Source organism: Corvus kubaryi, unplaced genomic scaffold, assembly GCF_017639235.1.
Source record: "Corvus kubaryi isolate FWS band 111438036 unplaced genomic scaffold, C.kubaryi_AGA036_p1.0 37256, whole genome shotgun sequence".
Lineage (NCBI taxonomy): Eukaryota > Metazoa > Chordata > Aves > Passeriformes > Corvidae > Corvus > Corvus kubaryi.
In genome coordinates, this window is record NW_024581076.1 from 5,890,140 (window position 1) to 5,915,853 (window position 25,714).

The window sequence follows — 25,714 nt, forward strand, 5'->3', positions numbered from 1 at the left end:
TAGATGAGTATGTGTATATGGATACCCACAAATATGTATGCACATACTTACGGTGAACAGTTTGTAAGTCAATAGTCTGATACAGTTACAATCTGTAACCAGTAGAGTCCTGGCAGTGATTAATGACAGCACTCAGGATGGAGGGATGTCGCAGTATCAGTGATTGACAGTATACACTTGGTAATGTCTTTCTTGCACTGAAACCAGCTCTGGGTGTTGTCCTCTTCAGCTCTGTGTTGTGACTGTGTTCCCCAGGACCAGGTTGTCTTCTTTTCCCTGCAAACGAAGGAGTGCACTGTGCTTAGGCAGGCTTTGGGGGAATTTTTTCATTAGTCCTTGCCTTATGAGATTACTTCAAACAGTGGGATATAGTGTCTTCTAAGCATACTGTTCTCTCTTACAAGGTCAGTGTCTTTTCACTGCATGTTTATGCAGTTAGTAATGAAGTTCTCATTTTTGATATTGAGATGCTACTGTAATGTGACTTCTATTTTAAAGGAGACAAGGATTTATAATTGTTTGCTCTAATTTGCTTATGAATCTTCAAATGTATAATTTGAATACCCAAAGCTCCTATTAGATATTCAGTTGAAATTCTGTTCTTCAAAGCTCCTAAAACAAAAGACTGGGATCACAAATGAAAAATGATTTCACAGCATGCCCAGTGTCAATCAGTGCATCCAGAAGTGGGGCTTACAATATACAGTTAACCTTGAACAATCCACACCAGTGTATTTCATGGAATTTAAGCATCCACAGCAATATGAAATGGTGGTACTTCTCCAGCTGTGCGTGTGACTTTCCAAGAGTGGAGCTGACACTGTCTGGTGCTATCAGCCAAATGGGGATCATCTGCAAGGTTGGCCAGTAATGGGATTCTGAGAGTTAAGTAGCTGGTTTTCAGTATCTTACTTGAGGATTTGTTAGGATCAAATAAAACTATCAAGTCGGGTCAAGCATTTGATCTTTTACTCAGGGCTATTTGTCATTGCTGGTGATAGGGAAAAAAAGAGGTAAAGTTTCTGCAGCCAGTAGCTCCAGACAGCACAACAATTGCAGTAATAAGAATTTGGAGAACTTCTTAAGGTCTTCTTTAGCACTAAATTCTGCCACAGGTTTTCCAGGGAAGATAGAGCAGATGATGTCACTTGTCCCCTCCTTCTTGAAATACAGGTACATCACCGAAGGGAAGGGAGAAATTACATCTCTGGTTTTGGACAGAGACACAACATTTTAAATGTTACTAGCTATCTGATGCAGTTTTGAAAGTAGCATAATTTGAATTTAATAGTTCTACAAATTAAATTTACTGTACAAAAAGGGTATATTTCTAGAATACAGCTAGAAGGCAAGAAGATCTGTGTTGAAACAATACTGGGTTTGTCAAGTCCTCATATCCTTATCTCTCTTCCTGAATGTAACTATTATTTCTACTCTGCAAGGTCACACTGAATTCTCTCTCACCTTATTCATCACACGACGGTCCTTCAAAGTTTCTTCTTTTGTGTCAGTTCTTCTTTTAACTCCTTCTTGTGTTTTGGTTGAAGTTCATGGATTTGCAGCATATTTGTTATGAGCTGTTGCAATATAAAATAGTTTTATCATCTTGGAAAATATTTTAGGAATACAGTCTTGGAATGGACTCAGCTTTCAGGATTCAGGTATCTGTGTTTCAATAGAGCAGCAACATCATCTCTTCTCTTGTTTTTCTTTTTTTTTCCCTGTCCTCCACACCCCTCCCTTTTTAAAAATTTTTTTTTCCCCACAGTTCCATCTTAGGACAGGCCTAGGCTTCTTGCCTGAATTATTGTTTGGGAAGCCATACTTCTATTTCTCTAGTGATTAAAAATGTCTTCTGCTTTACAACATAATTATTTTTTATTTTATATGTAAATTATATCTGCCTGTTCCTGTGCAGGCTTTATTTTTAAATCTAAATAACTTAAATTTCTTACTTACTCTTTATATTTTAGGGGCATACTGTTAGATTCTCTGTTGTGTAAGTGAGAGTTTTTAGGAGATTTGCAATCTTACCCTCATCCCTGTGGTCTATTTAATATGTAGGATTTGTTTATGGTTGCTCTGTACTTAAGTTGCTCAATACTTCTGATTATCTGTGTTGCTTTATTCTGTATCTCTTGCAATGTGTCCATGTCTCTGAGGCAAGATGATCGGAGCAGATGTAGCTATCAGAATGCATGAATGTATCATGAATAAAGATACTGGTTAGTTTTCTGTTTTGTTCTTGATTTATTTTCCTTTTTGATTGCACTTCACTGGTTAGCTCATGTTTGAAAAATTATGCACAGTAATTTGAGATCTTTAAGTGGGTGATACAGGCAGTGTAAAGTTCATTAGTGTGTGAATAGTGCTATATAGCCATTCTTCTGCATTAATTTGTGTTTTCTGTAATTCAGTACGTTTCTCTATTGTCAAGTTCAATATCACTGTGACTCCTCTCAAATCCTCAAGTAAGTTTGTTGTTTACAGATTTTTCTAACCCAGTTACTCACCCTTGCTTCAAAATTTCTTGGGAATATATGGAGCATTATAAATCTTAGCTGAAATTCTTGGAAGTTTTTGTTAACAACCCTTCCGCTTTGTGAGAAGTGTCTTTCACTCTTATATAAATTAACACTTTATCAGTGTGTAAGGGACTCTGCCCTCTTATTCTGCAGTTTATCATCCTATAATGGTTTTTCCTGGTCTTTCCAGCTGCTGCTGCCTCTCTGATCTTTTTCCTCATCAAATATAGTTATAACATAGTCTTTGTGCAAAAGCCAGTAATTTGAATTTTGAACGGTAGTGCCAAGACTAATATTTCAGTTGCCAAAGTGATGGATGTGGGTAGTGGGCAGCTGAGCTGGGAGCCAGCAGGATGCAGATGCTGACTCCTCTTAGGGAAGCAGCTGCAAGAGGGTGCCTGGCTGTGCCAGAAAGAGCCAGGCTTTGTGGAGCCTCTTGGCAGGAGTTCACTGAGCAAGACTAGAGGCAAGTAATCCTACACGGAGGTAGATAATCCCCAGCTGAAGGCCTGGAGATGGACGTCAACCTGCCAGGCAGGTTCAGCTCCTCGCCTCATACAATTTTCCGCTTTCTTGTGCTTTTCTACTACAAACAAGCTGGTAGGACTTCATTTTGTCGGCAGTCCATTCTTCCCTGCCACTGTTCACGTTTGCATACCTTTCCACAGATGATTTTTGGCTTTTTCTTTTTTTCTCTTGCGTTTACTTAGGGGGTCTCAAATCACACAGTGGCAGCTGCTGGTGTTATTTCAGGAGGTTCATTCATAGGCTGCTTAAGCTGTCGGTTGCTTGTACCACCTACAAGCCTCCTTAGGCTGTGCTTAAGGGATGTGTAACCTCCTCTGCCGTCCTTCTCTTCAGCTTGCAGTAACACCTCTGTGCTGTCTTCAGTACAGCTTGATAACTCGTGGCTGAATTACACCAGTGCCTCTTCAGTTTCAGTAGTGATTTTCCATGTGGTGTTGTATCAAAAGCTTTATTGCACAAAAGTATTTTATGGATTTCTGTTCCTAAACCAGTTTCTTCTAACTAAAGAGTGTGGGTTTCGCCTGGCATCTTTGGTCAACCCATGCTGAATGTTTTGTATTTTTATGTCTTTTGTTTCTGTTGCCACCAAATCTTTCAGATCCTTTCTCCCACGGAGTCACCTGGCGATAGTTGCTCTATTTTTCCTGGGCTCTGTTTGTGACTATGCTGCATTGTTCTGGAAGCACATTCTGATATTCTGTAATTCTGTATTGTTCCTGCATAACAACTCCACTCTTACTGTTCTTACTGTATGTGCAGTCCTAGGAATCAGTTTGATTTCAGTCCTATTAGCCGACTTGTATGATGTTATTTTTTCACTTGGATCCCTGTTTCTGCTGCTTGCAGGGCTCCTGGTAAGTTGTCATATGATGGTTATTTATTCAGGAAACTCTATAATCCTACAGGTTTGGTTTTGCTTAGATATATATTCTTAAGAATTTCACGCTTGCTGGTAAACTGTCTTTTCTGATGAAGCTGATCTGTCCTCCAGCTGGTCTCCAGTTGCTTACTTTCTCAGCCAGCCCTTTGGGGGATTGAATTTTTCATGCTCAGAGTACCCAGGGCAGTAGGTGCTGCAGCTTGTGACACTAATAGTCCACCTCTGGGAAGTGTACCAAAGGGACTCATCTTTGGAGAGAATGAAATGCTATCTTTAGGGACCTCAGGCCATATTTAACTCTGTGGGCAGTATTTGCAGTTCCCAAAAAACTGCTTTCCTACAGTGCAAACTGATAGTTTTTGATTCTGTTTTTACTTAGGTCTTATTTCTTTAGCATGTTTCAACAGGAGTATGCCTTGCTTTTCCTATGTGCTTTCTGTAGCACCTGGGGAACAGAAAATGAGATTTTTTCAGGTCTGTTTCATGTCAGACATTATTGACCAAGGATGGTCATTAATGGCCAAGGATGACAATAAAAAACCCCAAATAAAGAGAAACGTTAGTAAGAACATTCAGTAGGAAAATTATAATCCCTTAGTTCTTGTGCAAAATAAATAAATCAATCTTTATTTCGCATAGCCATGAAATAGCATAATATACTTAATCCCAAACTGTAGGAATTTTGGGCTGGTTTTGTTTATTACTTATTTACTGAAAAGTTTATTTGATCTTATAGACCTATTTTCTGTCCTTGAATTTTACTTTGCTCTCCTGAAAAATGTTTTTTTCTCAGTAGTTTAATAATGGGAAATTATGTTTTGTTAAAAATTGTGCTAATAATAATTTTTTTGCTTTAGTGTTCCTTCTCTTGTTAGGTTTTTTTGTTGTTGTTGTTGTTTTTTGTTGTTGATTGGTTGGTTGGTTTGGGTTTTTTTTTTAGGTTGGTTGGTTCTTTGTTTTGTTTTGGTTTTTTTGGATTATATCTGAAGGACTACGATAGTTACATTAAAATGGTCCGAAATTGGAAGCATTCCTCAGACTATCCAAATAAAACTATGGGAGAGTGATCCTTGTAGTTGCTATAAACAAGCAAGCATCTTTGTCATTGGCTGCACACGTGGATGCAAGCATTCAAATCTGCTTTTAACAGATCTGTTGCAAATTAATGTAGAAATATTTAACTTTCTGTTTATTTCCTCTGGTGTATTTCCTTATACTTGATGTACTCCTGTCTCAATTGATGTACCTTTGTGCCTTTAACCTTTTGTGTGCCTCTCACATGTTTGCCCATTTGTTTTCCTCCAGACTAGATTTTTTTTTCTTTTAATAACCTTCCTGTGTATAAGACTGGAAAGTCTTTCAGTAAAGACTGTTTTACAGTTTAGCTCTGTACTACTGTGTTGCTTTTGAAAAAAGAGGATTTTTTTCCTTTTCTTTTTTTTCTTCTTGCCACATTTCCTGCCTATGGAAGTTGGTTTGGTATCTTCTGAGCTGCTCTACTGCTCTGTGGTGCTACGTCTTAACTTTGTTCCCGTTCTGATTGGATGGAAATTGGTTTTATTTCCTTTTTATTTTTCATCTCTCCTATCACTGTATCTTTTCCCTGTTTCACTGGGTTAAACTCTTGCTTACAAGAATTTAAAAAGTCATGATTCTAAGAAATAATAACACTAAAAATAATATATATAGAAGTAGCAAACAAGCAAATGCATGAAATGTTTCGGGGTAAATTAATTTTTAGAGAATCAAAAGGAATTTCGGAAGATGCTTGTTTGGATTAATGCTTTTTAGTTTGTTTTTTTTAATATGGCTTTTATTCTCAGAACTTGCTATTTGTCTGCTGTGCTTTTTATTTACTGTGTTATGTAACCTCCATTTGCTGAAATTTGCATTTCTGCCTTCATGAATATATTATTTTTCAGAAACATTTTGGGTCAATGAAAGACTATTAAAATTTCTATTTAGTTAGGAAGTACATTGCTGGAGGCAAAAATCCTGGAATTTTTAAGCTTTACTATTTTACTATTTATTGCTTTAACAGAAATTTATAGAGAAGGGGAATAATAGGATATTAAATTTGCAGTCAGAATAAAAATAGCTTTACAGATACAATTTGCAAGAAATCTAAAGTATTAGAGTGAATTGCCCCACTATCTCAACTTTCATTAAATGATGTACAGGCAAAGACAGTACTGGATTTTTAAGCATAAAGCTTGCCTCAGTCAGAGGTTGGCAGTTTTGCATTTGAAAAAAAAGACTGATATAAAGGCTTAACACTTGCAGTTTCCTTTTTAACTTCTTATTAAAATAACTGATCAAATGCTTTCTGTGAGATTTATTGCTTGCTTTCATCTGTCTTAGCCATGTATTTGACTAATGTCGAGTGATATTTTATCAGTGATTTGGTAATGGCTCTGCAATAAGGCAGTGTCTGATCTGGACATAAAGATGCAGCATTTGATGTTGTGTTTTCTTATATAGCACAGCATCGGGGACACAGCTAATGAGGATTTGTAAACTGTAGAGAAGGTTGGGACACAAAGGAGATGTGCTGCTTTACAGAGGTGCTCATCCAGTAGCACAGTAAATGAGAATTTTCTCTGCAGACTGCCACTACTGCCAAATAACAGTGGAGAAACTGTGGGCGATGAGCACTTAGTCTAATTGCAACACTGACAATGGGGAAGCAACAGGATAAAAATAAACACCTCATATTTTGCTGTGCCTTCCCTTACTGTAGCATTGGAGATTTTTGTATCTTATGAGCAAAGGGAATCTTCTGTCCACACATACTTTGGGCTCAGTCCAGTACAATCTAGTGAAACATTTCAGCTCCAAAATACATTTAAGTTACTGGTTCCTGAGTTTTGTTCTGTGAACCAGCACTAATCCCTGACATCTATGGGATGAGGCAAACTGAACGCTAAGTAGTATTGAAGGAAGTGAAGATGGAAGATAATGAAAACAGTAGTCTGTCTTGAATTCTTTAGATTAGTAGTTCCTCTTCTACAATGTAATGTAAAAGACTTGCATTTGAAGGCAAGGGAGCACTAAATGCCTATTTCCTTTACTAACTAAATCAAAAAAATATAGCACATTATTTATGGATGTTAATAATGTACATTTTAAATGCTCTATGCACAGTCCTGATTAAATGCAATCTGTATTTTGTTAGCATAGATTATAAAATCGCTAATTAAAGGCTGCGACTTTGTTGCACTAAGCACTTAACATACAACATATATCCTGTAGCAGAGCTGCTGGTTTAAGGTGAGAAAACAGGTGGGCACAAAAGACAGATGGGGAAACACAAGGTGATGAAGACAATTATGGGGGTTGTAATAAGCTGAAGTTGCCCTTTACCATCTGCCCAGCTACAGAGAGAAATTTTGTAGTACTGTTTTTTTGTTGTAGTGCACTATTTTTTCATTTTGCCTTGAGGATGTAGCAATGCATGTCCATATATAGTTATATACCTGATCAGTATTGATTGGTAAACATTATTATAATTATAGTGACAGAGAATTGTTCTTCAGCTTTCATCTCATTTGTGGGTGCTTGGGATCTTACTGGAATTACAGTTGGTAGGGAGATATCAGTGAATGTTGATCTCTAATAATTAAGTAATATTTTTTCCAATCTTGCAATGAAATATTAGGGACATAAACAAGAGTACTTTTCTTTTATATGTGGTGTTCCCAAGTTTTGCATGAATTGGAGTATTCACATGAATTTGTTTTAAATCTATCCAGTGTTTGGTTTTTCTTGCCTAAATCATCCTTTAAGCCCTGGTAGGCTAACTTGACTCAATTCACCTAAGGAATGCTTGATTTTGAGTCTGAAAGGTACAAAAGTAGCAAGGAATCAAGGTAGTTGTGCAGCAAGGCTGATGCTCATAAGTTCTGCTGTTTGAAATGCAGCTGGTGTTGCAGTCCAGCATTGCACCACATTTCTGTGGTGAGGATACACCAGCAGAGGGCATGTAAAGAGTATGGAGGTTTCTAGGGAAGAGAGTGTTTAACAAGGAGCTGGTGCATTTTGAGAGAGTCCTAGTGAAAATTGATAGAGCACATCTTGAAGGGTGGGTAAGACTGACCATAAGGATAATTACAAATTTCTCTTGTCTAGGCCAGTCAACCAAGGTTACTCCTGTAGTGGAGAAGGAAGGTGATGCTTTAGATTGGATATAAAGAAGAAGATTTTTACAGTGAATGTGGTAAAACACTCAAAATAGGGTGCCTGGAGACATGGTAGAGCCCCATTCCTGGAAACTTTCAAGGTCAGGCTGGTTGGGGCTTTGAGCAACCTGATGTAGTGGAAGGTCCCTGCTCATTTCAGGGAAATTGGACTAGGTGACCTTTAACGGTCCCTTCCAACTCAAATTACTCTGTAATTCTAGGATTCTGTGATTTCAGGAGTTGATTCAAAGCTCCTGGTGTTTTACCTCCTGCTCAAAATCACTCCCTGATTTTGCAGAGGTAGTAAGGAGAAAATAGCTTTCCTTTTGTTTCCTTACACGCTTCTCTGCTCTTCCTGTTTGCTTTGAGAGTCTCTCATATTCTGCACTTGGGTGAGAAAAATGCTTAAGGCTGTAAAGTAGAGTTCTGCTCTCTGCAGAATTCCTGCTCCTTACTCCATGCAATATTTGGAAGGAAGAGAGAGATCTATATAATATATTGGCCCTGTAAATAGCTGATTTTTGTTGCATTACAAATTGCACCAGTATCTTCTAAGTAAAAACAGCTCCTTTGCAGCTGAAAACTAACAAGGATCAGCAACTGTCTGCTGGATTGGAGTGAATGAGCCAACCCATGAATGAAGCAGTTTACTGTGTAGTTGTTAAAACTTCTGCTACAGAAAAGCTTTAGCCAGAAGGATTGGTGGATCAGTGTCCCCTTAGATGTGGAAGGGACATGATTGTGGGTTTTTTTTACAGGATCTGATATCTCCTGGTAATAATTTGGACTAAACTGACCTTATAATAAATATTTCAGATGACAGAATTCATAACTATCATGTAGGGACCTGCTGGTCAGTCCACTGCTCACCCCTGTGGTTTTGTCTTGGCGTACGTCAGTAAGAGTTGTTTATAGCCAGAAGCTGGAACGTAGTAATGTTGAAAAATCGTTTTGTCTTGCATATCTTAAAATTCTAGGTAGGATTTTTTTTTTGCAGTTCACCTTTGGAATAAAAATATCATTTTTACGTTCATTTAATTTCCTTCTATTTCGTATGTTTTAAGAAATGTAGTTGTTTTCCAGGTAAGATTTTCAAAAGGTTCAAAAGTCTCCTGTCTGATTCCCTTTAAAATTAAGTTTATTTCTCAAACCACCCAAACAGTTGAGAACCATACTATCCTTCCAGAATTTTAACATCCTTGCAATGATTTTTGTAAATCACATACCAGAAAAAAACCTCATGGCTCCTTTGAAAAACTGAGTGCTACGATTTTGCAAGTGAAGGGCTTAATAGCCCCAAATCAAAAAGATAGAAAACAGGCTCTGTCTGGACCACAGCTCTTTCAAGTGAGCAATCCATGAAAATATGAAGTAAAGCCTGACTAAGCAAATGTTCATGGAAAAGGAGTTTATTTGTGCTGTGTGAAGTGTGCTCACATTTTCAATTTGAATATTCAAAGTCAAGATGTTTTTAATGGGAAATATCCCCTGCCACTTTGATTATTTTTTTTTTCCCCTGGAGGAAGAGAAATACTTCCCTCTTTTTTTAAAATGCGACTTACTGGGTAATTTTTTTTTTTTAAATAGAAGTATGACTTTTTTGTTGCATATGTTCTATTTTAAGCGGTGAGAGTGGAAATTATCAGAAGACAAATTTTATTAAAGCAGTGTAACTAAATAAGCAGGTGGCTTAAAATATTAATAATTTGTTTTGCATGTGTTAAATGTAGATATAAAATTTATTGAGAAGGATAACTTGCTGCTGAACTGGCTCTGTGTAACAGGTAGTTTTGATTACTAAATGTTCCAGTTATATCCTAGCTAAGATATCGATCTCTTTGCACTGATGGCCCATAGCTGACTCATTATTTTTCCCATAGCTCTACTAAATACTGAAACCGGCTGATGTTCTAAACAGCAAAGTAGATAAATAAGATAATAAATTATGGCAGTTATCTTCTGCAAGCTGCTAAATGGATAGAAAATGTATTATGGTTATGTCCTTGGAAGAAACGGGCTGTTTCAGTGTAGTGTGAACTTCTTATTAGGCTTCTTGTCTTCTCCTGCATATTGACCACTGAATACCCTGAGCAGCTTTTTTTCACTTATAAGCAGATCAGTCAAATACCCTTCTTGTAAGGGAAGCTCCATGTTAGACAAAGCATAAGAGAGAGTTCCACACTAGGCTGAAACAGAAGACATTTTATCCATATGGTCCCTCATACTCTGCCTGCCTGTGTTAGCCTAAACTTGGATACGCTTTTTTATGTTTTTTCCTCAGAGCAGTTGAAAATGCTAGATAAAAAGAATCTTACCCACATTTCTGTAAATTACTACAGGAATAAAATCTATTGAATGCATGATAAAAATTTACTGCTACATAAAAAGCTGTATTGTTCAAGCATGGAAGCACTGTAAAAAGTGCTTGTAAAAGCACTTCAGAATTTTTTCCCCTCCCAGAGTTATGAGTAAGTCATATCTTCTCAGTATCTTCTCTCTTTTGAGAAGAATCAAAGCAATCAAATGAAGCAATACAGTGGGATAATCTCTATTTCTGTAGATTTAGTAGGAAAAATTACTTCCATATATACATATATATACATATATATATATATATATATATATGAGAACTTTCATCTTCTTGGAAATCAATCTATGCATGAAATGCATATGAAAAAAGCATAATCTCAAAGTAATGTACTTTGTAGTTTTAAATTGAGTGGCTTGTGCAGAAGATAAATTTGCATGTTCTTACAAACTGGTCTGTCTGCAACAGCCGTATTCCATTACATCACCACTGTTACAGAATTTGAGAAAATACTTGCTCTGGAGAAAAGGGATCAAAATTGCTCTTTTATGTCTTTATTTGGTTCCATATTGGATTACTGTTTTGAATAGAAAGAGATCACTAGCAATGTGAAGTACATGGGTATCTTCCCACTCAGTAGTGTTTCTCATATAGAATCTTTTTTTCTGCTGAAAGGTTTGAAGAGGATGTTTTTGTTTAATCTAGAATAACGTGTCAGTGTGAATGCACATGCTCAAAATCCAGTTTCCACATTGGCAGTTGATCTGCTATTCTTGGTTTTCTTGCTGTTCCTAACTTTTGCTGTGCTGTTAAAACTCTCTCCAGCTGCCTTGACACTCTGGGTAAGTGAAGCAGCGTTTGGGTTTCTTCCAGCTGTGGTCACTGGGTGGCTCTTGGCACAATGTGAAAACACTTGCAGTCAAAATGGGAAATATTTCTCACCATCCTAGAAATCTTGACTTTGAGACAGATTATTCTTAACTGAACAAATGTCATCTGCCACAAATGACCCATGTATTCTCCGAAACTGCTTCAGAAACTGTTGTTTTTTGAAAGAGATGAGTGTTTCCCTTATTTCTTAAGCTAGCTATCTAAATTTATTTTTAATGGAGACCTGTCAGCAACCATCCTGTGTTTTTTTAAGTAGTGATGACAGATTAATAGTCCTAAACCTATTTTTTTCTTCCTTTTCTTGTGTGCATTTCAATTTACTTTTTCAAACTTGTGATTTTTCGCTACACCAGTTTGCTTGAAGTAGTGTGTGTGAAGTTGCTCCAGGTGAGCAAGGTGAGCTTTTCTATCTTGCTGGAGTGAGAATGAGTGTAGGGCAGACTGGGGTGGGGTTCACAGTTTTATTGCAGTGGCCCAGTTGTGCTAACAGAAGCTGCTGTGTCCCTGCTATATTGCTGCCTTCAGGAAGTTTTCTTTGGTGTGCCTGGTGGCTCCAGCTTACTTCTTCACTTAAGGCAATGTAGCCATTTGTGTGTGTGCCCAGGAACGTAGCTAAGGCTCAAATGGGATAATTCTTTGGTGGTAGAAAAGTGAAACCCAGCCAAGAGATATCTGTCAACAGAGATTTCTTAATTTAGAGAAATTTCTCAGGAGACCATGTTCTGTGAATTGCAAGGATGGGAATTAAGCCTGAAAATGAGCAACTTGCAGCTTATATTTCAGCGCTCATAAAAACGCTTCAGGAATGGGAAGGTGGTGTTTAGTTTGTATTACTTAAATTGGATTGGTCCAGCTCTTGACCTTGGTACACAGTGTGTCCTGCAACAGACTTCCCAATACTTCACTGCACTCTCAGTGGAAAGACTAAACACATCTCTTTGGATGGCAGAAATAGCTTCCATCTCCAGTTGTTGAACCTTTTCTTGTGAATGTTCTGGTGTTCAGAGCTCAAGTCATCATGCCATTCCTATTCTCTTTGCTTGTGCTTTCATGTGGCTTCCCTACACTGCTGGCCTTGGTGTTAAAATGAGGATGAGATAGGGATGACTGATCAGTGCCACGTGTCTTCCCTTTGGTGGGTTCAGAGCATTTTTTGCTAAAATCAGTGATTTATTTCCATTGACTCTGTTTTGTGAAACTTCGTTGTTAAATTTTTATGGATTTTTCAGAAAGTACAAGAAATGTCTAGGTCTAAGCTATATATTTTGGTGAATAGCTAACAAGACATTTGTTCATGTGTTATCCCTGTAGACTTATTTTCGTCTATGGACAACACAAAATCCACATTTATTCAAAACCAGTGCAGTTAAATTTAAAGGGAGAAAAAGAATGTGTAAGGTTATACAAAGTTAATTTATGATGATGAAATAAGTGTAAGAAGTAGGTTATGTTAATTTCTTAACGTCTCTAAAATCCAGTGTGTTTCTCTAGAAACAATTACAAATTTGATTTCAACTTGACTTCCATGGATCTTTAAAATATGAGTATTATGGCTCAGATAGGCTAACCGCAACATAAGTTTTCCCAAAAGCTTGGGAAAGGTAGCAAAGTTGTAAATGCAGCTCAAGAGGAGAGATTCAGTGTTAGAGTGCAGTTAGTTGACTGCCATAAACTTTAAGACATTATGTGTTATTAACGACAGATGTTTGTTCCACTTTCAGAACAACTATCATAAACTAATTGATCTTGACTTGGCCTGAGAAACTAGGGGTGCACACAGAGCAGGAACCATGGGCCAGACTGGGGAGAATCAATAGCACCCCAGTAATTTGTCTTTCAAAGCAGATCATTGTAGTCACTGTAGCTGTTCTAATCCTTGACTTCTCTTAACTCTCCTTTACCATTTTTTAAACATTAGCTATTACTTTTTAGCATGGATTCCATTAAATGTTCCACAGAAACTTTAGTTATTCCTGTTATATTGGCTTTGTCTAAAGAATCAAGAGAAAAATTTTTTGCAAATGTGCCTTTGACATTCTTGTGCTGTAAGATATTTCTTGTTCCAATTTCCATTTCATTTTTGTAATCCATCATTCCTCTAAAACTTGCTTTTCTGCTTTGCATCCTTTTGAGTTCAGTCTGAGGGCTTGTCATTGTCTAGAGTAGCCTGATTTCCTTGCCCTTTACTGTTTCTTATAAGTATTGCTGTTTCCACTTCTAAATCATCTGTTACGTCCAGTAAGAAAGATTTATTAAAAAAAAATAAAACCACATAACTGATAGAAGATTTTATTTGTTAATGGAGATTATCTGATCATTTAATACCTGAGTTGGGGGGAAAAATTACTTTTTAATTTATTTTCTTCCAAATGAGTGGACAGTTTTCATGTCCTGTTTGCTGGCAGCTGAGTTGTCTTTGCCCTTCTAGTCTTAGCGCCAGCTTTCTGCCAGTTTTAAATGCTTGGAGCAGCAGCTTTTCTCTGAGTTGGGGAGGAACCAGTGCTAGCGAAGGGCAGCTGTGGGGGTGTGTAAAAGAACTGCAGGACCACTTCTGGCAGCATTGTAAATCTGTATTGAATACATGGAAAAAGAAGTCAAAATACTCAACCTTTTTTAAAGAAGAAAAATAACATGTAAAATATCTTTTCTGGTTATTGTTGTGGCTTCTGCATTAGCCTTTAGTTGTGAAGAATTTCTGTCTTTTCAGATTATCCTTGACTGACATTTGGTTGAGATAAACCAGCTACATTCTTCTCAGATCTCTTGGCAGCAGTGAGTAACTCCCTCAGCTGATCTCCCATTCTTTCCTCCTGTTCCATGGTGTTTTCCTCCCGTGTGTGGTGCTGCTGCCTTTACTCCAGCCAGGCCTCCCGTTCGCTGGGTGTGTAGGGTTGCGGAGGAAGCCCTGGTGCACTCTTCTCTGCACTCCTTGTTTGGGAGCTAAATTCAACTAAGCATTGTCTCAAAGATAAACCCTCTCAGACCACCAACCAGTGTTGGCTCTTCTTTATCTCTGAAGTAGTGCTGTGCAATGTGGAGGCAGAGGAATGGCTTCACTTGTGTCTGCTTCTGTGTGGAGAGAGGTGCAGCACCTTCAGGGGCTTCTGAAAGGGAAGGGGAGGAGAATGTGCCATCTGTGTCAATCAGAAGAGGAAATAAAGCTGTCTTAAAGACAGTGGTGGTTATCACACTACTTACTGCTCAAAAATACACACTGCTCAAATGAAAAAAACTCATTTTGGGTTTTTTCTCAAAACATCTGCAGTCTTCGCTATTTGTGGTCACAGCCTGTGGAGAGTATTTTTGTGGGTGGCAATTAAATGGGGATAGGTTGTGGTTTTAGCTTGTGTAAAAGGAAGGGGAGAGGGTGTTGAGATAAATATATTTCTCTTTGCAAAGTAATGCTTTTGTTACTTTCTGATGACAGATCAGGAGAATGTAGCAAACAAAATGTTTTGAGAAGCTTCAGCCTTGGCTGCCGCTGTGTTCCTGGGACCAGGCCTGTGGCTTTTCAGGGAGAAAGGGAAGGTCATGCTCATCACACACAGTAAATTATATTCAGCCTTAAAGAAAAACAGCAGGAAAGTTTGGTTTTCTCATCCCACCTTTTGAGCTAAGATTCTTCTGCAGAGTATTTTTAAGCCATAATTTTAACTATGTTTTGACATTTATTGAAGCCTTGGCTGCCTTAATGATTATGCAGAAAATTTTTTTTTCCTCTTTTTCCTTAGAATAACTGTGTCCTAACTGCTAGAAAATAGTCACATTAAATGCAATGAACTTTATTTAACTAAAAAAGCCCCAAATTAATCAGATCATTAAATGTCACCTTAACATTGCCTTCTGGCTCTATCACCCAGTGATTATGTTTCTCTGAATATTTCAATTTAACTGTCTTGCAGTAAGATATTAAGTGCACCCTGTGAGAGAAGGAGCAATTTTTAGCAAAACTGAAAATTTATAAGGTCCAGAACATAGTATGTACTCAGCACACCTCAGGACTTAAGGATTCTTTTCATCTTTAAGGGAAGGGCAGTCTTCTCTTTCCCTTCCTACTTGTGTTCCCTCACTCCCACTTTGAGTGTGGGCCTTTCATGTGGAATATTACTGGAGGATGAATAAGCAGAATCTTTCACCTGCTGAAAACTGAGAAAATATCTCAACATCATCTTCGTTGGAGATCCATAATAGAACAAAAATTGCAAAGAAGGTGCAGGTTTTCTTAGCTGAGGACAGTGTGGTATGGGGTTTGGGTTGGGTTTGGTTTTGTTTGATTGAGGGCTTCTTTTAAAAGTGACCGACAAGAGATGCCTAGGTTTGAAGTAATTTGTGATTTGGGCCAATATCAAATGCATGATCATGCTCTCCTAATTTGCCAAGTTGTGCTGAAAACAGCATCTTCACGATAGCCATTTCTTGCTCACAAAAATGGAAGCTCTGGAATAGGGACGATAAATAGCAGTCAACAAAATAATGGGATTTGCTTGTTAATTGATGTTGCATCTCCTTCTCTTGGCTGTAGAAGTCCTGGAGAATTTGTTGGTTACTGTGTGTTTCTGTTGGATTTTGTCAAAGAAGATTTTGTTTTAAGGGTGCATACCTTGTCATGGCAGGGAGGAGTGGAATGAAGGCATTTTGTGTCTCGATCTGGCACTGCGGTTACTAGTGGGATTAATCATTATTGTATACTTCTTTGATATTTACGGTGTGAGGCCGTCTGAGTTACTAGGATATCTTGACTTGTACATATTTCTTTGGAAAGACATTTTTCTATCAACCAGGTGCCGAAAATTAACAAAAGCTGTGTTAAGGTGTTTGATTCTGAATTGCATTATTCTGGAATGTCTTTATGTTCATTTAGTCATGCATAATTGATTTAGTTTTTGCCTAAAAATATGTGAATAGTTTTGTGTTCTCTATTACACCTCACTTAATAAGCTGTATGAGAAGTGACGGCCTTGTTTGCTAAAGGCCTAATGCTTTAGAAAGGGATGTTGTTGCTGCTTATGCTCCCAGGTAATGGACGTTTTCAGCCAAATGCAATAGCTATACTGAAAAGTTCTGTGTTCCAGTGCATTAAATAGAGACATTTTTCAGAGTGAGATATTATCTAATTATTTTAACTCACAAATTTCTTAAGTAGTGGATTTTTTGGTGTTAGAGCTCACAATCATAAATGTAGGGGAGTTTTTTGGCCTTCTTTCTTGTATAATAGTCTTACACTTAAAGATTTGGAAAATGAGCTGCACTGGTTTTGCAGGTGAATGACAAAAACTGTTTGTTGGTGTATACAGATAGAGTTGTGTTTACAATTACATAATTTATAGTCTGTGAATCAAATGTTTGTTTTGTGGGCTGGGGGGAGCTTGGCTCTTCACCAAAGCATTTCTGGTTCTGTGGAGGAGTTGGAAATATGTAATAGAAAAATAAAAAGAAAAAAGCAGAGGGGAGAGAGTAAGATAGGAAAGGAAAAAAGCATGAAAAATTGATTGTGCAATGCTGCTCATTCATGATTCCCTCTGGTATTCTGGGATTTTATATTAGGGTAAAACATTAGCATTCTGTTATTCAGTATAGAACATGAAAGCATGAAGGTTTTCTCATGGATGTAGGGATGAAAATGTACTTTAAAAAAAATGTTTCCAGGATTTGGTTTAAATTTTGTAGCTGTTAAATGCTGCTGTGAGGATGCAGGTCTTGTATTTCAGGATTAGGAACTGTACCAAGGCATTTCTAAAGTAGCTGTAAAGAAACGAGGAAATGGTTAAAGCAGAATTAAACATCTTAAAATGAATGCCAAGGTATGGGAGTGTGTGGATTAAAAAAAATCCTTTCTCTCATCTAAATTCATAGTCGAAATTGTAGAGCTACTGATGGAATCCCCAGTGTCCTTCAAGAATAGTTTTTGTTGAAAATGTTGGTGTCTTCACCATTGTTGAAATAGTTACTATTTTAAGTCATAATTGACAAAATAAGTTCAGTAAATTACAATAAATGTTGCAATATCAACACATTTTTCTTAATATTTGCCTTTTTCACCTACTTGTTAGAGAAACTTCAGCCTCCATCTATCCTTTGCCAAAACTCCCATTTTTAAGTCTTGATACCAGCTGCTGAAATGAACAGTCCCGCATCACGTGGAGTATGCATTCATTCCTAGGAAAAGTGTAACAATTCAGTGGGAAATTATTTTAGTTGTTTTCAGTGTTTTAGAAGTATTCTAGAGAAATGCTGCTGTGTGGCATCAGGAATGGGAGTAAGATTTATCATTGAAGAACTGTTTAATAAAGATTTCTGTACTTAAGCTTGGCTCTTGTCTGTGGTTAAAGGTAAATACTGGACAGGGATCCATTTACTGCTGCCTATTTGTCCTTTTTTTCTGCTTTCATACTCTATATACCAGTAAAAACAATCTCCTAAATAAATACTTTTTAAAAAATAGAAGGAATTGTAGCAAATTCCTGTCTAAACACAGTGCCAAGCTCATAATGTAAATATATTGCAGAATATTCCAGTTGTTTAGCAAGTGGCAAGTTTTTCTGATCCTGCCTCCTGCATTTTGTGTTGAATGCTGAAATTTTAATCTTAAATTTAGTTACTTTCAACTTTCCTGGCTTAATTTAATCTGTTTTAGAGAATGGTAGTATGTTATGTAATAAGAAATCTTTTCTCACCAAACTCTTGCACCCGGACACACGACTGTAATGAAACTCAGATTCAGGTGTAATCTCTTGTGCTAGCACTAATCAAAACCATCGTGTAAGAGGGTGGTTGCCATAGTACAGGTCTGTCTTGGCTGTAGTTTCTTCCATCTGTGTCTCTTTCTTTGATCCCAAAAGCAATTTTAACTGGAACACAATAATGTGGTGAGCTGCTGGTCTTGTGGTCTTTGTCCATAATGTGAAGGTTTTGGCTGGGATGGAGTTAATTGTCTTCATGGTACTGGGTATGGGGCTGTGTTTTGGATTTGTGCTGGAAACTGTTGATAACACAGGGATGTTTTCATTACTCCTGAGCAGGGCTTGCACAAAGCCAAGGCTTTCTGCTCCTCACCCCACCTGACCAGTGAGTGGATTGGGAGTGCACAAGGAGTTGGAAGGGGACACAGCCAGGAGAGACAGCTGGATACAGCTGATCCAAGGGACATTCCAGACCATAAGGCGTCATTCTCAGCGTATAAAGTGGGGGGAAGAAGAAGGAAGGGGTAGGGACGTTTGCCGTGATGGTGTTTGTCTTCCCAAGTCACCATTAGGCATGGTTGGGTCCCTGTTCTCCTGGGGATGGCTGAACACCTGCCTGCCCATGGGGAGTGGTGAATGAATTCCTTGGTTTGTTTTGCTTGCATGCATGGCTTTTGCTTTAGCTATTAAATTGTCTTTATCTCAACCCAGGAGCTTTTTCATTTTTGCACTTCTTGATTTTCTCCCCCATCCTGATGCAGGGGGAGTGAGTGAGTGGCTGCATGGTGGTTTGTTGCTGGCTGAGATTAAGTCATGACATGTGGTTAGCAGTATTGAATAGTGGTTATTAGAATGTTTTGTTATTTACTTTTTCTTTCTCCTGTTGCTATGATTTTGAAGTGATTAATATCTATGCTATTCTTTGTGCTAAGAGTGCTGTTTTTCTTTTGAATACTAACCTGGCTCTTTCCTTCATAACTGTTACTGTAAAAACCATATGCAGTTCTTGCTGTAAGTTTTTCTCTCTATAAAATGGTCTCCTTTTAAAACAAACATTATTTCACTAGGTTTAAAAAGGAAATAATTGATAGATGTAGTAAGTAATTTACTTGTCTAGAATTTCCCTGTTCAAACGGAAATATTATGTAAAGAATTGCCAACCAATAACTTCAGCTTCCTGCTTTTTCAGTATCTTGCTTGAAATCTTGCATGATACAAGTTTAAAAAAAAAACCAGACACACGCTAACACCCTGGAAAAAAACACCCCAAACCAACAAGAATCCCATCAATCCACCCATTTAATTTAAGCCACTGCTTGAAAAATTGAAGGTCATGTTGATCTTCATGCTTGATTAATGTTCTTTAAGAGCTCATAGAGAAGCAAAGAGAACAACATGTAAGGAGTGCTGGTTTTTGCTTTTGTGTATACCTGCCTATTTCCAAATTTTCAGAACTGCTGGGATAAAAGCTCTCCTCAGTGATGTATACAGATGCTATGCAGGTTGTTTGGATAGTGCCTGGGAATTTAAGCTTCCTAATTTTTAACATATAATTAAAAAGTAAAAACTTAGAATACTTCACCAACGCAAAATTAGCCCCACTAGTATTACATGAAAAGTAGAACAACAACACAGGCTAAGCAAAGAAGCTTGTTTTCCTAGGAAAGATTGGGGGAGTTCTTTTGTGGAAGCAGCTTTCCCCTGCTGCTTCTCAGTGGCTTTAGCTTGTTCTGGTGTTCACAGCAGTGCAAAGTGGGCCATGACTCGTGAGCAGTCAGCAGAAATGAGAAAGGACAGAAATAGCTGTCATTTTAGAGAAGTGGACTGGAAATTAAAATAAAGACCACCTAGCTACCACAGGTCACGAGGGAAAGCAGCATCCTTGCATCCCCTTGTGGTCATGCCCCATCCTAGGATTTTTGCCTCTCTGGTCCTCTATACTCAATAGGAATACAGGTGGCTGCTGGAGTCAAATTGTATTTTCAAGAGGAAGCTTTTTGGTGTTTAGTGTTTTGTAGGTGCTTGAAGTAATATGGACAGGACTTCAGAGTCTGACTGCTTTGCTTCTGTTGATGTTTCCTGTCTTATCTATAGTAATTACGTGTAAGGAGTGAAGTTTGTAACTCACTGCTTCTTCTGGGGTTAGATATTTTTCAGGAGGAGTGAAAACTTCTCTCTGCTATAAATGCACCTCCACTGTAGGAAATCAAAGCCTTGTAGTCTGAATTTGGGAAGTTTATGGGGTTGGGAGGTAATGCTTTATGGTTAGGCTGCTTTAGATCAGTGATTGGAGGATTGTTAGTATTCTGAAATCTCTGTGGTGCTGGCTGGATGAAAACCATCTCTGTGCTTTCCATGGCACAAAGACGAACCCAGTTCTTTTCTTTGTCTACTAAGGTTTGGTAGCTTCAGTCTGGAAGCCTTTGGTGGGGAATGACATCCGAGTCTGAACGTGGTAGCTTGACAAGAGGGGCTGATGTGCTTGGTGACAGTGCAAATGTGGTAATACTTGCTCCTCTTGTGGGCATTTTCTTGAAGAAATACAAAACAAGTCTATGAAATTGAGTCCCACATTGATTTTTGTTTCTCAGAGGCAATTGCTGTTGAATTCATGGTAAAGTAATGCAATCATGTTGGGAGAGACTGCAAAATACTTCCAGGTACTGCATCATTCTTCCTAGGAATTGTAAGATACAAGCAGGAGGGAGAAGAAAACCCCACAAACACCCTAGAAATGCAGTAATACTTTTTTAAGCTAATGAGACTGGAGAATTGATTCTAACTTTCTTTTTCTGCTCTCATTTTACCCTGCCACAATAATGTAGTCCTGTCTTTAGACAGCTTTTGTAGTGAGTGTTCTGTGCTTGCTTTCAAAGGTGTGTTGAGTTGAAATTAAAAAAGAAAATAATACTCTGAAACAAAGTAACTTTATGTTGCTGATGAGTACCTCTCCAAAGGTCAAAGCATAAGCATTTTGTCATGGTTATGGTAAGATACTGTAAGTGCTTTGATCCTGAGTTACTGAGGATTACATTCTCAAGTCTATCTATTGACTTTAAAATTGTATTAATAAGAAAAATCATTACATATTACAACAGCAAAATTTACTGACAGCTGTGTTTCTGTGCCATGTCTTTTCAGAAAAATACTATAATTGTAGAAGAGTAAATCTTATTTCTTAAACTTGTCAGTATCTGCATTTAGAAAACATTTTGTCATTGATTCAGCTTAAGAATATCAGATGTTTTAAGCCAGGAATCAAAAGCCCACTCCTTCTTGAGAAAAATAGAAAAGAACTTGCATATTAGCTGTATTGTTACTGATTCTAAATCAAAATGTTTGAATTTTCTGTGCTTTGAAGAGCTAGTTTTTATTGTTGCTCATTAAATAATCCAGCAAGCCATCTGGCATGTACAAAAGGAAAAAGAAATTTGGGCTTTAGCGTAGTAACAGTAGAAAATCCCCCAACCCTGCAGCTGATCCTACATTTTATGCATTTTTTATAAACTTGAGTGACTCTTAACTTACAATGTTTCAGTGTTGTATATAATTTCAAAAAGGCTACTTATTGCTCTGGTCATGTTTGATCAGTTTAACTATTGCCACATCTTTATAGAAGAAAAGATGAGATTTGAGGGCCTGTTGTATTGGGCATAGGGCAAAATGTACCTGCTGATGAGCAGTGGGTAGGTTCTTCTCATTGACAGAGAGGGGTGTGTGCAGCAGCTGGTGCTTAAACTACTGTTAGCAACTTGAGTTCAAACATAGAATTCCTTTGATATCTTAACAGCAATGTGAAAACCTGTACCCAGATCACTCCTGCTGTTTTGTTTGGATCAATGGCTTATCTGATGGAGTAATTCAGCTTTAGAAAGGGATTTACTGAGGTAAATAGTAGTTGAGCAGGACCTGCAATGAGCCGCTCAGTGTGAACAGCAGCTATGCCCTCTCAGCTCACTTGAAAATGCCCAGGCCCGTGGCTTGCTCTGGCACTAGGAACAGGGTCTGGTTGTCAGCAGAAATGCTCCATTCACTTACATCTGCTGATGTGATCATACTTCTGCCTGCAAAGCCTGTGACCCCAGATTCCAGCTGTTTACTGGGCAGAGAGAAGTCACGGCTCCTGCTGCCTTTGTATTCTCTACAGAACTTAAGGTTAACAGATGGAGGGGATCTTCTGGCAGCCTCCAGCAGCTGGTGGTGCCTGCTACTGTGGTGAGCTCTTTGTGAGGAAAAGAGATGAAGCCGTAGAGAATGTCAAACTGTTGCTTGTCAGTTCTCAGGTATCTCCTAGTACAAAAGATGGAAATGGGAAATGGGTAAGCAGAATGGCTTCAAAACACAGGGAATCAAGGGTTAGCACTGAAGATTAGGGAAGCCTGAGGTCTGATGGGTATCAGTGGTGTTTCACTTTTAAAATGCATGAATCAGACACCTGCTAGATGGGAAATTGATGTTTCAATGCAGCTGTTCAAATGGGAGGTCAAAGCAAAGAGGCACTGGCATTAGAAATTTGGGTGAGAGGGGTACAGGGTGTCATGGATCATGGAGGACGTCATGAGCTGAGATGGATTTAAACGATGCATCCTGCATCAAGACTTAAGCCACTTGGAGGAACATCTGGCACAGCTATGTTCAATATAAAGCAGCAGCCACTGAGGCAGGAAGTAGGGTAAGAGGCTCTTGGGATGTGGGGAATAGATCCTCTGAAAGATGCTACTGGAGACACATGGAGGGAGAGGGTTAAGTGTCAGAAGAGAGACACTTTAGGATTATATAGGGACTCCAGAAAAATGTGAGAGAGATCCCCAGAAGGGAACCAAAGCAGCATGTATGGGACCCCACAGTAGCCCCAGAACTCTATACACTCCATGGCTGGTCTGCCTGACTCTTACCCTGGACTCTGTAGCGTCCCCCTTGGAACAGGGAGGCTATGTCAGAAACAACTGCCCTAACACACCGAAGGTCCCTTCTTCTACTGCTGAATACTGAAGTCATGTAGTTTGGAAAATTGTGCTTACATCTGTGATCAAAATGTTTTGATATCTGAGCCCATCTGATCTTAAACTGTGAGAGGAATCTGGGGTCACAGGTCAGTCAGGGGACTGTGTCTGAAGCTGAAGGAGCCTTGAAAGCCATCGACTTCGGAGTGTGCTCAGAAAGCTAAACTACCAATGTAGTGGGTTGACCCTGACTGGATGCCTGGCACCCACCAAAGCCTCTCTATCACGCCCTTCTACAGCTGGACAGGGGAGAGAAAATATAACAAAGGGTTCATGGAGTTGCGATAAGGACTGGGAGAGGTCACTCAACAAATACTATCACAGGCAAAACAGACTTAAATTAGAGATATTAATTGAATTTATTGTTAACAGAATCACAGCAGGATAATGAGTAGTAAAACTGGACCTTAAAAACACCTTCCCCTCACCCCTCCCTCCTCATCTCTACCTCCTCCTTCTCCAGTGGCACAGGGAGACAGGGAATGGAGGCTGTGGTCAGTTCATCACATGTTGTTGCTGCCACTGCTTAGGGAAAGGAGTCCTTCCCTTGCTCCAGTGTGGGGTTCCTCCCATGGCAGTTCTCCATGAACTCATCCAACGTGAATCCATCTCACAAACAGTTCTCTGCAAACTGGTGCAATGTGGGTCAGTCCTTCAAGCACAGGCTGCTCCAGTGTGGGTCCCCCATGAGGTCACAAATCCTACCAGGAAACCTGCTCCAGTGTGGGCTGGAGGTTGGTCTTCTCTCCATGGGTCTGCAGGTCCCTGCCAGGAGCCTGTTCCAGCATCGTCCTCCCATGGGTTCACAGCCCTCTCTCAGGCATCCACCTGCTCTGGTGTGGGTCTCCTCCATGGACTCCAGGTGGATCTCTGCATCCCCGTGGTCCTCCAGGGGCTGCAGGAGGCACAGCTGCCTCACCATGGTCTGCACCAGGGGCTGCAGAGGAATCTCAGCTCCAGTGCCTGGAGCACCTCCTGCTCCTCTTTCTGCACTCACCTTGGTGTCTTCAGGGCTTTTTCTCTGACATGTTCTCACCACACTCTTCTCTGGCTGCAGTTACATGTGCCAGAGGTTTGGGTTTTTTCTTAAATATATTATCATAGAGGCTTTCCCATAATTTCTGATGGACCCAGCCCTGGCCAGCCTCTCATCCATCTTTGAGCCAGCTGGCATTGGCTCTGCTGGACATGGGGGGAGCTTCTGGCAGCTTCTCACAGAAGCCACCCCTGTAGCCCCCCCAGTACCAAAAGCTGGCCATGCAAACCCTGTGTAGTGTCCTGATAAAAAACACAGTTTAATTATGTAGGGAGTGTGTAGTGTTTTATAGTCATGCTCTTTTTTGTAGGATTTTTAAAATTTTGATCTCTTTGTTTAATGCTGCATATTGTAAATCTGCCAGATTCACACACTGATCTTGCACTATGCTTTTTGGGTCTATAGTGAGGGAATTTAGTTTCCCATTTTTTCCTTCTCCTCTTCTTGTTCCTTCTATTTGTTTGGAAATTTTGTACTATCCCATTCTTTTCCCATGCAACTTGGCAATATCAAACTCAGAGGAAGGAGGGGAAACAAGGTACATCTGGAAATGTTGCCTAGGTGTGCATGTAAAGACAGCTCATTGGATATTTGTGCTCCTTAGCTAGGAAAACCTTTTTAAACCAAGAAATGTAAACAGCTGAAATTCACAGTTAAATATAATTTTGCAAAATACTGGTGTACCAATTTGAAACTTACAGTCTTTTTTTTTTATAGTAGCGTATTATGGTGGTACCAATAATATTGGTAGTGCAGAATTAAAGGACTGTTTGATAAAAAAGCAAAACTGAAAGCAGCTGCTGAAAGAAAATGCTGTGATAGTGAACAGTATTGTCCCACCACCTTGAAGTGCATCTCTCTTTAAATTCTTCCTCTGGACAACTCCTGTTGTTGTACTAAGTAGTCCATATTTTGAGGTAAGGGTTTTATGCTAGTGCAGATTCTCAAACAATTTGTGTCTGTAGGATAAGCAGCAGTAATGAGGGAGTAACGCAGTTTTCTGAGCTGTTATGGATGTACCTAACCAGCAGTAGCTGCACAGTGCAGCAAAAATCGTTTGACAATACTGAGGATAAAAGTGCTGCTACAGTTACTATTTTCTATAATAGATATTGTCATTACTTGCTATCACGGCGCAGTAGCTGTCACAAGCCATTTTTCCTGTTAGGAGGACTGTAATTTTTCTCTTTTATAGTTCATATTTCAGTGCATTAGTGTGCTGACCATAATGACAGTGACTTTCTGAGTTAATTTTTTTTTGCTTCCTTTTATAGTGGATTTTGTATAGAACATGAAAACTGATTAAAATGACCAAAATAAAAAATGAAAGTGAGAAAAAGTTCAGTTTTTCCTTTTTCTTTCTGGTTGCTTTAACTGCTTTCTGTTATTTATTAGAAGTTTAGACAGTTTAGTGACTGGCACTTTTTCCTGAGTAGTGGAGAGATTGCAGTCTTTATGGGATGATGAATGAGTCGTGGGTCTACTCCTATGGAGTCACCATGTATTCCTTCAGAATATTTTTTGCTATAAAATACTTTTTGCAATGTCGGTTACTGCTTAAAATGTCCTCTGTGTATTGTGCCCTGGTAGATTTTTGAACACATTCAGCCTTTGTTTTTGAAAGGAGAGTTCTTGGAAGAAGAGCTGGGGGTGGTGAATCTCCACATTCTTAAGTTCCATGATGT

The 25,714-nt window shown here is 38.8% G+C and overlaps 1 protein-coding gene across 1 annotated transcript in view; it reads left to right on the top strand.

Moving 5' to 3' along the window:
• Positions 1-25,714, top strand: part of DDX10 (DEAD-box helicase 10) — a 161,587-nt gene that overhangs the window by 72,650 nt on the left and 63,223 nt on the right. The window lies entirely within an intron of this gene.